General features: G+C 35.8%; 1 long non-coding RNA gene across 2 annotated transcripts; it reads left to right on the top strand.

Annotated features, from left to right (window-relative positions):
- Positions 1-10,966: 10,966 nt before the first annotated feature.
- On the top strand, positions 10,967-15,126 carry LOC129928495 (uncharacterized). 2 transcript variants are annotated; one of them, XR_008780006.1, is made up of 5 exons: positions 10,967-11,881; positions 12,221-12,451; positions 13,554-13,660; positions 14,012-14,080; positions 14,444-15,126. It is a non-coding gene; the product is annotated as an uncharacterized LOC129928495 (long non-coding RNA). The 2 variants fall into 2 exon arrangements; XR_008780005.1 differs by lacking the exon at positions 10,967-11,881 and having other exon boundaries at positions 12,007-12,451; positions 14,444-15,088.
- Positions 15,127-15,964: the final 838 nt, after the last annotated feature.

Raw genomic sequence — 15,964 nt, 5'->3', positions numbered from 1 at the left:
TAGGTGGAACGTTCGTCGCCTGCCTTGGCTCAGACAGTTGCGTATAACTCTTTTAAGGAAGTAAAAGCAGATGCAGCCCTCATTAATCTTCCTTGGTGCCTCATTGAGAATTCCGAAAACGCCGTTGTATTTGGACTTTTTGAGACTGATACATCTCATTTAAAATATAAAGTAATTTTTAAACTTGATTTTATGACAGATATTCATATTGTTGGTATTCCAGCACCAAATCTATCACAAAGTTATGAGGGAGTGTGACAGGTGGGGAAATGTGACGTGTGTTTGGCACGTTTTATGTCTTTACCTTTTTTACCTTTTACCTATCCCTTAGTCTGTTGGACCGTTGGGGCACCAGGCAAGATTTGTCGACCGTCTTTCTCCATTCCTCCCTTTTTTTTTGCCTTGATCAGAACCTCTCTCAATGGCAGGCCTGTCCATTCTTTAATGTTGTCTAGGGGATGATTATTTTTGAAAGCAATCACACCCCCACTTATCAGCATATGAATCGGGAGCAGGCACGCAACGAGACAAAGCAATGAAAGATAGATACAAAAGTTAAAATAAAGGATATTTATTTACATAAATATACATATAATAATAAAAAGGGGGAGGGTTTGCATCTATCTCTAGTATATTCTATGTTTAATCATCACTCTTGCACATAATAAGAGAGTATGTCACTTTGTCCTCTGACTTAGCTGGTTGTCCTGTTGATGTCGCAGCTGGCTGTGTCCTGGCTTGAGGTTCTGCAGCTGGGGGTGGCGCTCTAGCGGATAGAGGGACGCTGGCGATATAGTTCTTGTGGAGTCTCAGTCCCAAGTTCTAGTATCTGTAGTGGGCACAGTATGGCGGGTGGCCGGATACCGTGGGCACAAGGTTACTGCGGGCAGAGCTGATCTGCCGAGGGCAGCGTAGTTGACAGGATATGTCCAGTGAGTTGCAGAGGGTTGGCGTAGCTATGACGTCTCACACAGATCTGGTCTATAGGGACGTCGCACCTAATAGCTTGACAGGTGGGCTGTCGAATAGGCGGGCAATGCCGATAGCGCCAAGTAGTAGAGTTGAGTAGATCTCAGTAGGCAAATGCAGCGCTGAATAGCACTAAGCACAACTGCAGGTAAATAGATCGTTGATCCAATAACTAGGCAATAGGTGATTCTTGATAGCAACTAGGCAAGTGCAGCGCTGATTAGCACTAAGCACATAGATAGGCCAGTAGGCAAATAGGCAGGTAAGTAATCCGATAAATAGGCAGACACCTGAGGGAGACTTACTTAGACTTAGGTCCTCCCGCGCCGTTCGGCGCATTGGGCGGCAAGCTGTCTCCATAATGATCTGTCACTGGCAATGTCTGAAGCCTCCTCCCATCTGGTGTCCACTGTTCTGAGGTCCTCCATGAAGGTGTGTCGCCAGGTAATACGAGGACGTCCCTGTTTGCGCTTTCCTCGTTTTGGCTTCCATGTTATCGCAACTCTTGGTGTGCGTAATTCATTTTGACGTAGAACATGTCCCGCAAACCTCATGCGACGCTCAGTCACAACCTCACTAAGTGTTCGACTCCCAGTTCGGCATAGGATTTCCTTGTTTGAGATCCGGTCTGTGTAATTGACTCCCAAAATCCGTCTCAGCCATCTCTGTTGAGCCACATTTAGTGTTTTCTCAACTTTGACAGATGACTTCCACGTCTCACATGCATATGTAGCAGTTGGAATGACGATTGTGTTGAGAAGGTGTATTTTTGTCTCGAGTCCAATGGCTTGGCTAGTCCAAATAGGCTGCAGCCTTTGGAAAATGCTCCCTGCCTTTCCTATTCGACATGCTACATCATGGTAAGCATCTCCATCATTTGTTATGATGCTGCCAAGGTACGTGAACTTGTCCAGCTCTTCAAGCTTTGACTCGCCAAGTCTGATGGGGACACCCTTTGCCTTATATCCCACTCGCATAATTTTAGTCTTATCCAAGTTTATGCGGAGGCCAATTTTGGGTGCCTCTCTGTCTAGGCTCTCCGTCATTTCTTGAATGCATTTATTTGTAGCCCCGAGTAGTGCAACATCATCAGCAAAGTCCAAGTCCGTCAATCGGAGTTGTTCATGCCATGGAATACCAAAGGCAGTCTGGTTCATTGCTCTCCTCATTATGTAGTCAATGGCTAGGAGGAAAAGGAAGGGAGATAAGATGCACCCCTGTCTCACACCTGTCTCGATTGTAAAAAACTCTGTTGTTCCCTCTTCTGTTTTAATGCAGCAACTAGACTGACTGTAAAGGTGTCGTAGGATCTGGACGAATTTTTCTGGGATACCGTATTCTCTAACTATTTTCCATAGTGATTCTCGGTGGACACTATCAAACGCTTTTTTGAAGTCCACAAAACTGATCGTTAGCCGTTGTTGGTACTCAAGACTTTGTTCTATGATATTTCGTAAAACGAAAATCTGCTCTGTACATGATCTGCCTCTTCGGAACCCTGCTTGTTCTTCTCTGAGCCTTTCATCTGCAGACTGTTGAAGCCGTCTCAACAAAACAGTGCTGAAAACTTTGCCTGGGACAGAGAGGAGAGTAATGCCCCTCCAGTTGTTGCAGTCTGCCAAGTTGCCCTTTTTTGGAAGCTTTACAATCACTCCCTTTTGCCAGTCCTCTGGGACTTTTGAAGTTCGCCAACAGAGATTTAAGAGATCAGTCATTCTGTTAACAATGCACTGTCCCCCATATTTTAGCATTTCTGCTGATATCATGTCTAGTCCTGGTGCTTTGTTATTCTTTAGCACTGCTATGGCCATGGTAACCTCCTCAGCAGTTATTGGGTCTGTCTTGACCTTGAGATCATTGTCTGGAGAGGGGTCCTTGAATATGTAAGTTAGGTCTGGCGACAGTTGGTTAAGGGTCTCTTTAAAGTGCTCTACCCATCTTGCATCCTGTTCTACTTTGGTTAGCAAAGTTTTGCCTTGCTTGTCTTTTATTGGTGCCCCATGTCCACTCTTTGCTCCAGTGAGATCTCGGACAATACGATGGAGGGTTTTTGTGTCATTTCTGCTTGCAGCTGCTTGTGCCTCTTGTCCCTTCTGCTCAATCCAGTCCCGTTTATCTTGCCGACAGCTTCTCTTTACTTTCAGATCTGCTTCCCTATAGGCTTCTTCCGCTAGGCTGCGATCCTGTGTTTCATTTTTCTGATCTCGTCTACGTTTGGCCTCTTTCCTCTCATCTATCAATTTCCATGTTCTGTCTTGTATCCACCGTTCCTTGTATGAACCTCGCCTCCTTCCGCGCACCCAATAGTGGTATCTTTGAAGTTGGCCCACTCTTCTTCAAGGGTCAATATATCTGCAAGAGCCTCAAAGCGGTTCGTTAGTTTCAATTGGAACTGTGCTGCAGTATTGCCGTCTTTAAGCTTCTCTACATTAAATGGGCGGGGTCGTGTGGCTCGTTTTGGTTGACGTTTCAATCGGAGCTTACATTTGCCACTGACAAGGTAGTGGTCTGAGCCGATATCAGCTCCTCTGCGGGTCCGCACGTCTAACAGAGATGACCTCCATCGTTTGGAGATGCAAATGTAATCTATCTCGTTGAAGGTTTCTCCATTTGGTGATCGCCATGTTTTTTTGTGTATTTGTTTGTGCTTAAAATATGTGTTTCCAATTGAAAGGCTGTTGGATGCACAGAGAGAAATCAAGCGCTCGCCATTATCACTGATGTTTTCTGCAGAGCCATATGGTCCCATTACATATTCAAAGCCAGTTCGGTTGGGATTGATTTTGGCGTTAAAGTCTCCCATCAGTAGAATTAGGTCGTGAGTAGGTGTTTCATCAAGAGTGGTTTGTAGTTGATTATAGAAATGATCTTTGATGGTATCTTCTGCATCCTCTGTAGGGGCATAAGCTTGGATGGTAGTGACTTTAATTTGCTTTGTTTGGAGTCGAGCTGTAATGATGCGATCACTGACCGGCTTCCAAGCAATTAGCGCTGAAGCTGCTATTTTAGACATGATGATTCCTACACCACCAATGTGCTCCTTGTCATGTCCTGAATATATTATTGTCTTGCCATCATTGATTATTTGTCCACTTGATGTCCACCGCATCTCGCAGATCCCAAGGATGTCCAGCCGGTAAGAGTCAAACTCTCTTAAAAGTTGGGCCAGTTTACCGCATTGATTCAGGGTTCTTACATTCCACGTGCCTATAAGAGTCGGTTTCTTTGCGTTGAAAGGCTTGCCATGTATCGGGTATTGGACTTCCAGTTGGCTTTGATCCAACACCGTCATCAGGGTTTGGCTGCCCTCGCCGCATGTATAGTTTTCATTATGTGTCGAGTTTGCCGTTTCTGTAGCAATAGTGGTTTTACAGGGTGGGGTCGCTAGCCCCACGCCAAACCCTCCTCCTTTCTCACCCGGGCTTGGGACCGGCATACGGCATATCCCTGAGGGAGGCTGCGGATAAATAAAGACAAGTTAGGACATGTCTCTCATACATCTTATCGATGCCCTCGACTGAGGTGCATTCGTCAGATTGGTAAAATTGATTAGAGCATAAAGGGGAGATGATGACAAATGGGATTTGGAAAATAGATGGCAGATAGTAGCAATATAAAAATGTACATGAAAGGGGAAATAATAATATAAGAATGTACATAGAAGGGGAAGTAATAATCTTAAATAATCAACACAGGTGGATAGCGAAAGAAAAGGGGGGGGGTGAGTTGGGCGGTGGTCAGCGATCGAGACGCTTTGTTTGCATATGACCGTGGGTCGAGAACAATGGAGCGCGCTTGAATGGAGAGGGCGCAACTCTCGTAAGAGTGAAATGACTACAGGGGAGATAATTCAATACACAAAGAAGGGGGGGGGGGTAATTCATATCTCTTCACTAGACGCAGTATCAGTGCGCTAGTAAAATTATCAAGGCGGCCAACCGAGATAAAGGAAATAAAATAAGATGTACAAATATATACATGGTTGCATCAACGATCAATTGAGCAACATAGCATTAATAGATTAATGCAATACTAAAATACAAACATAGCACATGTTTATGTTTTCTACTTACGCCAGTGAAAAATACACAATGCACTAATTAAATATAAATGAACTAAGCAAAATCCACATGATAAAATCCAATGGAAATATACAAAAGTAATTAAGATGGAACTTGTGATTAAGTTCGGCTTACCACCAGGTATTCCTCTAGGAGTTAGAATAAACGATATAGTCCAGACTCGATAGCTCAGCTCGAATGAGAAATGAAAGAGAGGCTGATTTGAGTTGGTTTACTATATATATATGCCTGAAAAGTGTGGGCGGACACCGGAAATGTCCTAGGCTTAGCATTATCTTACACGTGGGTGAAGTAGACTTGAGATGGGAGTGGCACATGGGATATCAGGCGGTGTGTTGACCAGGGTAATCTCTTAGATCAAAGAGAGACGTGAGAGAAGGGGGGGGGGAGAAGGATTAGCTTGCATTCAAACCAAGGTGGTGTCAACCGCGATCGTCCTTCAGACATCCGGCGGTAAGACAAAAGAGATTGTGTGTCTACCTTTCCCCGATCAAGGGCAGATAAATGAAAGGACGCGCCTTAGCTATCTCCAAGGTGGTGGACTAAGTCTAGCCTGGTAGAGAGGAAAAGGTGTGGCGGGTGAATAATTTGGAGGTAGGATGGGGAAATAATTAAAATAGAATAAATAAATGATGAAAAATAATAATTAATGCTGTGATAAAATTGAGTGACTCTGGCAGCGAGTTTTTGACTTGTCACAGGGAGTAAAAATTAAAAGTTATCTTGATATTATTTTATCGAAATCCATTTGTCCTGGTATAAGGCAAAAACATTTGCAAGCATTAGCTAGTCTTCCAGAAAAAAAAGATCAAACCTATTTCAGACATATTTTAAACAAGACAGATTTCGGAACAAATAACTTTTATCATTTTTCAATTATCCGATCTCGCCATTGTTTGCTTCTTTCTGATGGCATATGCACACATTGCAAAGATTCTGAACGTTTACTACAGAAAAAGTGGAATAGAGCTGAGATGAGCAAGAAAACTCCATTGAAGTTGAATTGTTCCATGAACTCAACATGCCCTTTAAAATTAAAAGATAGACTTAAAAATAGCAGACAAGAAAATAAAATTTTGAACAAAAAAATACAATGCTTTAATGCAGTCCTCAAAAAAAATTATATTGAACTTAGAGAGGATGTACACTTAGGCGTTCGAAAAGTAACAGAAAATGCTGCCATCACGAATCCGTTGTCTCAATTTTTTTGGGAAGAACAAAAAAAAGCATTTGACTCTAAATTATTTGGGATGCGTTGGCATCCGACTATGTTAAGACAGGCAATTTTATTGCATAGTAGGAGCCCAATAACTTACCAAACATTGAGAAAAACTGGTGTACTCAAACTTTCAGGTGAAGTAACCATTCGAGACTATACAAATGCCATTCATCCTAAAACTGGATTCAATTGTGAAGTAATAGATGCAATTAAACAAGCAACTAAGGATTTTGATGAACATGAGCGCTTTTTAGTTTTACTTCTTGATGAGATGGCTATAAAAAGTGATCTTGTGTATGATCAGCGAAGTGGGGAAGTTGTTGGGTTTGTTAATAGTGACAATGTAAAAGAAAGCTCATCATACCAACTTGCTACCCATGTACTTGTATTTTTTATTGTAGGAATTAATACAAATTTAAAAATGAGTTTAGGATATTTTGGGACACAATCTGCAACACCCTTGGATCTTTATACTAACTTTTGGAGAGCTGTTCAAAATTTAGAAAATCATTGTGGGCTCAAAGTGATTGCTTCAACATGTGACAAAGCTTCTGCCAATGTCAAACTCCATCAGTTACATGATTCTCAAATTGATAGCACTATTTGTTTTAAAACCATAAATCATTGTGCGACAGACAGATTTATTTATTTTCTTTCGGATGTTCCACACTTACTTAAAACAGTTCGAAATAACATTTTTAAATCAGGTTATGGCAAATCTAGACTGCTATGGAACAATGGAAATCACATTGTCTGGAGTCATATTGTTGACTTGTACAATAGAGATATAACACCAGACCTCTTTAGAACACATTTCACATCAGATCACATAAATCTGACATCACATTCAATTATGAATGTACAACTTGCAGCACAGGTTCTCAGCAAAACTGTAGGTTCAGTCATGCAAGCATATGGTTCAAAAGACAGTCAAGAAACAGCAAAGTTTATTTTATTAATGGATCGTTTTTTCGACAGTATGAACACCAGATCACTATCTGAAGCTCATTCTGTAAATAAGCCAGATCTTCTATCGTACACAAATTGTGATGATCCTCGTTTTGAGTTTTTAAACAATGAATTTGTAAAGTATTTAAATGATTGGAAAAGCTCTGTGAACAAGAGAGAAGGACCATTTAGCATAAGTCAAAGAAATAAAATGTTTTTGAGTCATCAAAGTTACAAGGGTCTTGTGATGACTGTTAATGCCTTTACTGAAGCTACTAGATATCTATTACAAAATGGTGTAAAATATGTACTTAGCAACAGATTTTGCCAAGATCCACAAATGAAAATCCGAATCTGTGGAGTTTTGGTTACCAAGAAAACAAACTTAGGCTTCAAAGAAATTTAACACTGGCTTTTCAGCCACGGGGAAATGTCCAATCCCACCTACTTCAAAAGAGACGAAACCAGATTTAATCTTATCACTACCATCTAAATCACTACAACTACTACACTAGACCTAGATCTACACAAACACACTACAATAAACTAGTCTAGATCTACAATATTCTACTACTACAACCAACCCATAACACTAACACTAAAACAAGAACACCTCAGGCCTTAGTTACTAGTACTTTACTATTAGTATTAGTATTCACTAAGAACAGACTAAGCCGACTAAGGCAACACTACAGAAACAAAATAACACTAGATCTAGATCTACAGCAAGAGGTTACAGCAGAGTAATAACAGCAACATGTATTTCAGCAGCTATATTCAACAGTTAAAACAGCAGTAATAATAGCAGGCCGTCCCAGGTACAGAAATATAGAAATGATTAAATAAGTATACGCCAGATCACTAAGATCATCAACTGTCACACAGACAGTGATAAACTTTACTGACCGCTGGTCAACTGTACACTTAACTGTTTTAAGACAGCATGTACATTACTTTTTATACTATCCGAACTAACCTATATAAAAATATGCGGAAGTACAATTATAAATAAATTATATATCTGACACTAACCTATAAAAATAAAATATATAAAAATAGCTCTAACCTATACAACAAAAATACATATAAAAATAGCCCTGGGAGCGCAAGTTCTAATATCTATCTATCTATCTATCTATCTATCTATCTATCTATCTATCTATCTATCTATCTATCTATCTATCTATCTATCTATCTATCTATCTATCTATCTATCTATCTATCTATCTATCTATCTATCTATCTATCTATCTATCTATCTATCTATCTATCTATCTATCTATCTATCTATCTATCTATCTATCTATCTATCTATCTATCTATCTATCTATCTATCTATCTATCTATCTATCTATCTATCTATCTATCTATCTATCTATCTATCTATCTATCTATCTATCTATCTATCTATCTATCTATCTATCTATCTATCTATCTATCTATCTATCTATCTATCTATCTATCTATCTATCTATCTATCTATCTATCTATCTATCTATCTATCTATCTATCTATCTATCTATCTATCTATCTATCTATCTATCTATCTATCTATCTATCTATCTATCTATCTATCTATCTATCTATCTATCTATCTATCTATCTATCTATCTATCTATCTATCTATCTATCTATCTATCAAACCCCCCCCCCCCCCCCGAAATGATCGGTATTTAGTAACTGATTTTTTACTTTGATTTTGTGTATTTTAGGTGATATTTTAATACTAAACTTAGCAAAGCAAAGGAGGTTTTGAGTTTAAAACCCCCTACCAGGGGTTTTTGAATTTAAAACCCCATACCAGGGGGGGGGGGTTCGAGTTTAAAACCCCCTACCAGTGGGGTTCGAGTTTAAAACTCCGTACCATGGTGGTTTGAGTTTAAAACCCCCCTACCAGGGATTTTCGAATTTAAATTCCCCTCTTCTATAAAACAGAACCCCCACCCCCTCTTCAGTAGGGTTTGAAGCTAAAAAATACCTCTTCAATACCCGGTATAAAAAAAAGCAAATTACGCACTCAAAATGTTATGAGCGTAGCTAAATGGGTTTTGACTCAGTTTTGAATTTAAACCCCCCTTCATTGGGGTTTGAAGTAAAAAATACCCCTTTAATATTAAAACAAAGCAAAATATACACTCAACATGTTATGTGTATATTCAAAGGTGTTTTGAGTTTAACTTCCCCTCCAGTGGAGTTAAAGTGGAGTGAAGCTAAAAATTACATCTTCAATAAAAAAAAAAAAAAGAAAATACACACTCAGAAATCTATGAGCGTTGCCAAAAGGACTTTTGAGTTTAAACCCCCCTTCAGAGTGGTTTGATGCTAAAAAAATACCTCTTCAATATTAAAAAAAAAAGCAAATAGGGTTTGTTGGACTAGTCCGTTTCGTTTCTTTGATTAAAAAGTATTGGGCCGGAAGTCGCTTTATTTATTTATTTATTTTATGAGTATTTTACCCAAGATCTGTGTTGTTTTTTTAGGACTAGCTTATTTCATGTACCCGGCATTTTCCGATACACAATTTAATACACAAAGTAATTGTTGAAAAAAATTGTAGTGATTTTAAACTTTAAATGATTACTTTGTTTTTTGTTTATATCCTAATTCTAAAAAGGAATAATAATAGAATTATACAGTAAAAATAATCACTAAGTTTTTCTTTTAATAGTTTTGAAAGTCTAACTGAGTTTGTGTTTTTGCAGATGTACACAAGCTACACTATGAGTCAGTCCATCTCTTTTGACTATTTAGAAATGAGTGTAAAAATGTAGGCTTCGATATTTTTAGCCTGAATTTAAGAAGTTACAATCTTCAAACAACTAATATATTGCCTCTTCCATAAAACTTTGTACTTAAAAAATAAATGTATCCAATGCTCGAAATCCTGCTTGTATACTTAGGCCCTATTTAAATCGATCCGGTATCAATGTTTTAAGTAGCAATAACCCCACAAAAAAATTAAATGAAAGAAGATTGAGATATACATATATTTTTGTGACGGTACGCACCGGTACGGGGTACCGGCACCTTTTTTCAATGTCGGGAAAAATGATTACTTTTCTTGTAATTCAACGATAATTGTTAATTTATTATTAGTTGAAAGTTAGGCAATCTATCAATGAGTACTGGAGCCTCTTTTTTATTTTTACAAAAAAAAAAGCACTTTATATGCTTTCAGCCGACATGCTGTATTATTAAAAACACCTCTATGTGAACTTCTCAATCATCTAGAGTCTTAGACAGTCATTATTTTAGACTAAATTTAAGTAGAGTCTAGACCTAGATTTAGTAGGCCCATTATTATAAAAAAATAATAATAATCAGTCATTATAGACATCATTCGCAATTTTATTATTAGGCCTAGGCATTGAAAAGTAAATCTATTAATAAACTATAATAGATCTAAGTCTAAGTACTAACTTATTAAATAAGTCATATTAAGTAGAAGTATTATAATGAATATTGTATATATCTAGATTGACAAGATTATAGATAGATCTATGGATAGATCTCTAGTTTAGTAGATTAAGTATAGAGTATAGTAAACGTATTACAGTATTATTAGATCTATGTCTTATGTCTATGTATATATCTAATTAATTCTAATAATCTAATAATTAAAAAACTTTAGTCTTTATTAATATCTAGACTTTTTTCTTATAAAAACTGACTATAGGCATAGCATAGGCTAGACTCGGCAATCTAGTCTCAAGATAGAATTTATACTATTACTAGATCTATTCATGGAACTATACTAATGGAACACCAGCTTCGAGATTTTATGATCAGAGTGCCGTCGCGCATCTTTTTCGCGCACTATACCAATTTGAAAAATCGATGAGGATGCCAAAGAAGAAATTTACTCCGAGAGCCACTTGGATTGACCTTCATTGAGAGTAAAACTTCCCCACACTATATTTTATTAGATCTGTAAAAACTTTATCCATTTTCTGACTATCTGATAAAATAGATACAATTTCCCTGAATAATGGATCGTCACAAAAGATTTTTTTTTAAGGCCACTTCGTTAAAATAGGTGTTTCCAGTACTTCCTCATTTGGGTATTTTACACAAAATCTGGAATTTTTTTTATGTACATGTCATTTTTATCATCTGTCCCGCGCAACCAAACCATCCACTTTTCCCGGTCACCAATGTTCTTAACAAGATATCAAGAGAGAGAGGCTGGTCCATTATTTGCGTATTCCAGCCAGCTTTTTTTTTTTTTGACAACCTTTTTTCGTTCTCTCTCATGAAGGATATGTTTTGAAAATTAGTCTTACAAAATACAATTCCAAACCAACTCATGCAGTTATCGTCTTTTCACAGTATTGAGGAGTCATCCTTTTTGCCAGCCAGAGTGTTAATTGGCAAAAGTGAAAAATTCATTTTGTTTAATTTTTTAAAGTAAATATTCATAACTATATCTTTTATATAATAATATATTTTTAAAATAACAATCTTGTATATAGACATGCTTTAATAGATCTAATAAATGATTAACTCGGACCTACCAATATGGGTATATAAATACTTAAATCTGGGTATTTAAAATTTCGAATGCGAATTTTAAAAAAAAACGAACTTATATTGATCTAGATCTCTTGTATAATATCTAGAATAATATAGATCTACAACACCTAGACTAAAGTTAAAGACTAAGGTCTAGATTTATTTAACGTTTAAAAAAAAAAAATCAATAGATCTAATATAGACAGTCATGAGATCCACTCTATTTTATCTAGATCTAGACCATAGTGACCATACATGAGGTCAATGTCAATATGAATATTTATAGATCTAGTCTAGAGTCTAGATCTATCGATCATCTAGAATCTAGTCTGTCTATAGCTATACTTATACTTACTATTATACACTTTTACAGTATATGAGTATACTCATACGAGTCATACTGGCTATACTATAGTATAGACACTATAGTTAGTATAGTTAATACTTTTTAATAGTAGATCTATAATCTATCAATTCTATCTAAATCTAGACTTCACTTTCACATCACATTCACACGATTATTGATACAGACAGTGAATGAAACGAATGCAGTGGTTATACTGATTATACTTAAAGTGACGATACTACTTACAGATCTACCAGTTGATAAACATCATCATCATAGATAATAATCTACATCTATAATCATAGTGCCCTTTATTTAGTCAATATAGTCAAGTCAAGATAGTGGAACGTTAACTCGAAGGTTTAATACAATACGGTATGAGTCTATGAGTTAGTATAAGATCTAATTATTTTGTTACTTTGTATTTGACAGTATGTCAATGTCTCAATTAAAATAATTAATATCATCAGCCATATCATTTTAAATATTTAAAAAGTAGACATAGATTTTTATTATATTATAAATAGATAGATTAGATCTACATATAATTTTACAAACTTTAGAAATGATTGATTTTATTTTTTATTGATAAGCCTTCTAGACTAGCTTGTCTAGATCTAGCATCTCTAGCTAGACTCTAACTCCTAACATGTAGATTGTAGATCTTTGAATTGGATCGATATTCACCTTCCTAAATTGTCTCTAAAGTCTGTAGCTGATTTGAGAGGCCCAACGAGGCAAGACGAGTCTATTAGTACTATGTCTCTTGATCTATCTAGTAGGCCTACTAAGCTAGTGCATTAGCCATAGTGTAGTCAAATCTTGACAACTAGTCTTCTAGATCTAAGCTTCTAGATTAATTAGATCCAGTTCAGATTAGGATATAAAAATATTCCACTAGCTAAAATTCTAAATCTACTGATCTATACTTAATATGTTAGATATTATATGACATCTACAAAAATTATTATTAAGATATAATTATAGATTCTAGACTAGTTATATATGTAGATCCCATAAATTTATAATTGATACAGATCTATCAGTAAAAGTTACCTTCGATTGGCAGTTTTACCCAATCTAATCTATACAAGACAATTTATAATCCATGCCTTGCCTACACCCCATATATATTAAATAATAGTTTCCATTCCATGCCATACCCAGACCCATGAGTTCATGAAATAATAAATGATGTCGTGTCAAGATGGATCTATCCCCTGAAATTCAGTGCTTTAATATAAAACTCACATATCTAGTTAATTATTTGCTATGACACTCTGATAAACTTGGACTTGTGTGATACATATATGTTTCTTATCAGATTTAATTAATGAAGTTTTGGTGCATTTTAACCAGTAATAAGGCTACAAAAGTAGCATCAGGTGTATTCTAACCATTGGTATTTTTCCTGGCAACATTTCTATTCTAGTCTGTGATAATTTATAAATTAAAAAAAATGTTTGTAATGTTTCAGTTATTAACAAGTAGAACCATGGCAACCAGTTCTGATGATGTAACAGAATGGCTCAAGGATCATACTTATACTATTTCTACTCTCTGGGCATCCATTCAATATTTAATGTAAGTACTACTATAAAATTTTTATTTTAGTTATCTAATAGATGTTTTATGAATTGTGTGATTTTCATGGTCAAGCAACATCCAAATATCTGGGATGGAATTTAACATTTTTCTCTAGTTGTTTTTTTTTATTTATAACACTCTTAAGCACATTCATCTTTCATGAATGCCTAATATACCTTGGCTGTTGTGCAGGCCATTCCTTTACAATAAACTGTTAGATGAAATTAGGCAAAATTGTCTGATAATTTGTATGTTTGATACAATAATGTTTTCAATTTAATAATATTATTTTTTAATTTTAATGTTTTCAAAAGAAATTAACCAATATGCCTAATTGTATAATTACAGTTATGTTTGGAAATGCAAGAAAAAGGCATGCATTCCTGAAAAGTCAATGATTGGTTGCACCTCTTAAAGGTAAGGTACTGCAATTTTTCCCATGTACTTTTCTCATAAGCTGAAGTACTTGTATTTTTGAAAAACTAGTTTTCCATGAAAATGTAAATCAAAATATATGTTATAGTTGCTTTTAGATTAGTTCAATGTGCATCAAATTAACTGAACATCTGTCTTCACCTATAGTAATAATTCATAACTATTAAGGTCAGGGCCATGTCTACACATTAACGCAGTAGCTCCTTTTAGGTACAGACTATTTTTAGAATGGCAAAATTATATAACTATAATTAATAAACATATATACGTTTAGCATGGTCAACACATATGTCACAAATATTTTTTTTTTTTTTTTTAAATCCTTTTATTTATTTTTATAACTAGATAACTTTCTGTTATGAGAAAAGATGAGATTCTTGGACTCCTGCATAGCACCACCAGAAAGGAAAATCCCATCATGTTGCAAAATAAAAGTCTTGGACCAATTTTAATTTAAGATATATATATTATACTGTAAGCTGTATACATATTTATGTATATCCTGTCATTCAGCCAACAGGTTTGGATTTAGTATTTCTTTAAATCTGTTTGATATTGTACTTGAAAACTATTAATCTGAGCCCCATTAAAACAAGAGGGAGTGCAGTGGATGAGTGGTAAGGGAAATTTTACTTTTTTAAAATTAAAATAAGAATCTAACAAAAGTAAACATATAAAATATGGTGCATTCTCCTTAAAACTAAAACCTGGTGCAAAGGTTTAAAATGTTGGCAAAAAAAAAGCAACATCAATTAAATATTCTTAATTCCCTTTTCAAAACTTACTGAGAAGAACATGCATGTTGTTCCCTCATAAGTTTCTTGACAGAGGAAATCTTGTTTATATTAGATTTGAATTAAGCAAATTAAGAAAAAAATTATAATCATTATTTCAAATGGTTGTATCTAAACCTTATGAATTATTTTTCAGTTATAAGTATATTGAAATGAATGGATAATCATGAAATTGTTCAATAATTGCTGCTATCATTCCATTGACTAAAGAACCATAATTTTTTTTAAAAATTAATTTCAAACTGATTTTTTTCAAGCAGAGTTCACATAGATCTTGAGTGAAATTTATCTTTTTTTGACTAATGCTTCAATTTTATTGTATCATTAGTTTTTTATTTTTATTACCCAGAATATTTTAAAAATGAGTACACTATTTTCATGTAACTTCACACATCAAAATACGCTATAATCTTTAGGCCATATAGATTTGTATAAATATAAATTAACTTGCTTAAATACATTGTAAATGTATATTGTTTGGATAAGAATAAAGTTTTTCTGTAGACAATTATTGTTCAAGATTTGTTGATGCTCCTGCTTAATAAATTATATATACAGGTCATTAGTTTTAACACACTACTGACACAAGAAAAACCGGTCGCCCCCACTTCCATTACATAGATATAATAAAACGTGACCTCAAATCAGTGAACATCAATACTGACAATTGGGAAGACATAGCTTTAGACCGCGACAGATGGAGAGACAGTGACCAAGAAAGCTATGGACAGTGAAAGTACATAGGTCTCAGCTCAGGAAGAAAAACGTACAATCCGAAAAACGGCCAGCTCCTCTACCACCGAAGCAAAAGCCACCTTAACCTGTGCTATCTGTGGACAGGAGTGTCTCCAAAATAGGGCTCCACAGCCACATGAGGAAGTGTGCTCTGAGATGAAACCTTAGTCTTTCTACGACTGAAGGAGGCCAATGATGATGATACAGGTCATTAGTTTTAACACGTCTGATAATAAATGACAGTACAAGTTATTGAATGAAAATTTGTCATTATTTCAGGTGCTTTAGGCCTACATCAATGTGAGGTACCAGTACTTTGATTGTGTCATATAACAAT

The sequence above is a fragment of the Biomphalaria glabrata genome, chromosome 10 (assembly GCF_947242115.1).
Source record: "Biomphalaria glabrata chromosome 10, xgBioGlab47.1, whole genome shotgun sequence".
In the NCBI taxonomy this organism is placed as follows: domain Eukaryota; kingdom Metazoa; phylum Mollusca; class Gastropoda; family Planorbidae; genus Biomphalaria; species Biomphalaria glabrata.
The sequence above is the reverse complement of the archived record's forward strand: the minus strand, read 5'-3'. Positions and strand labels throughout refer to the sequence as shown.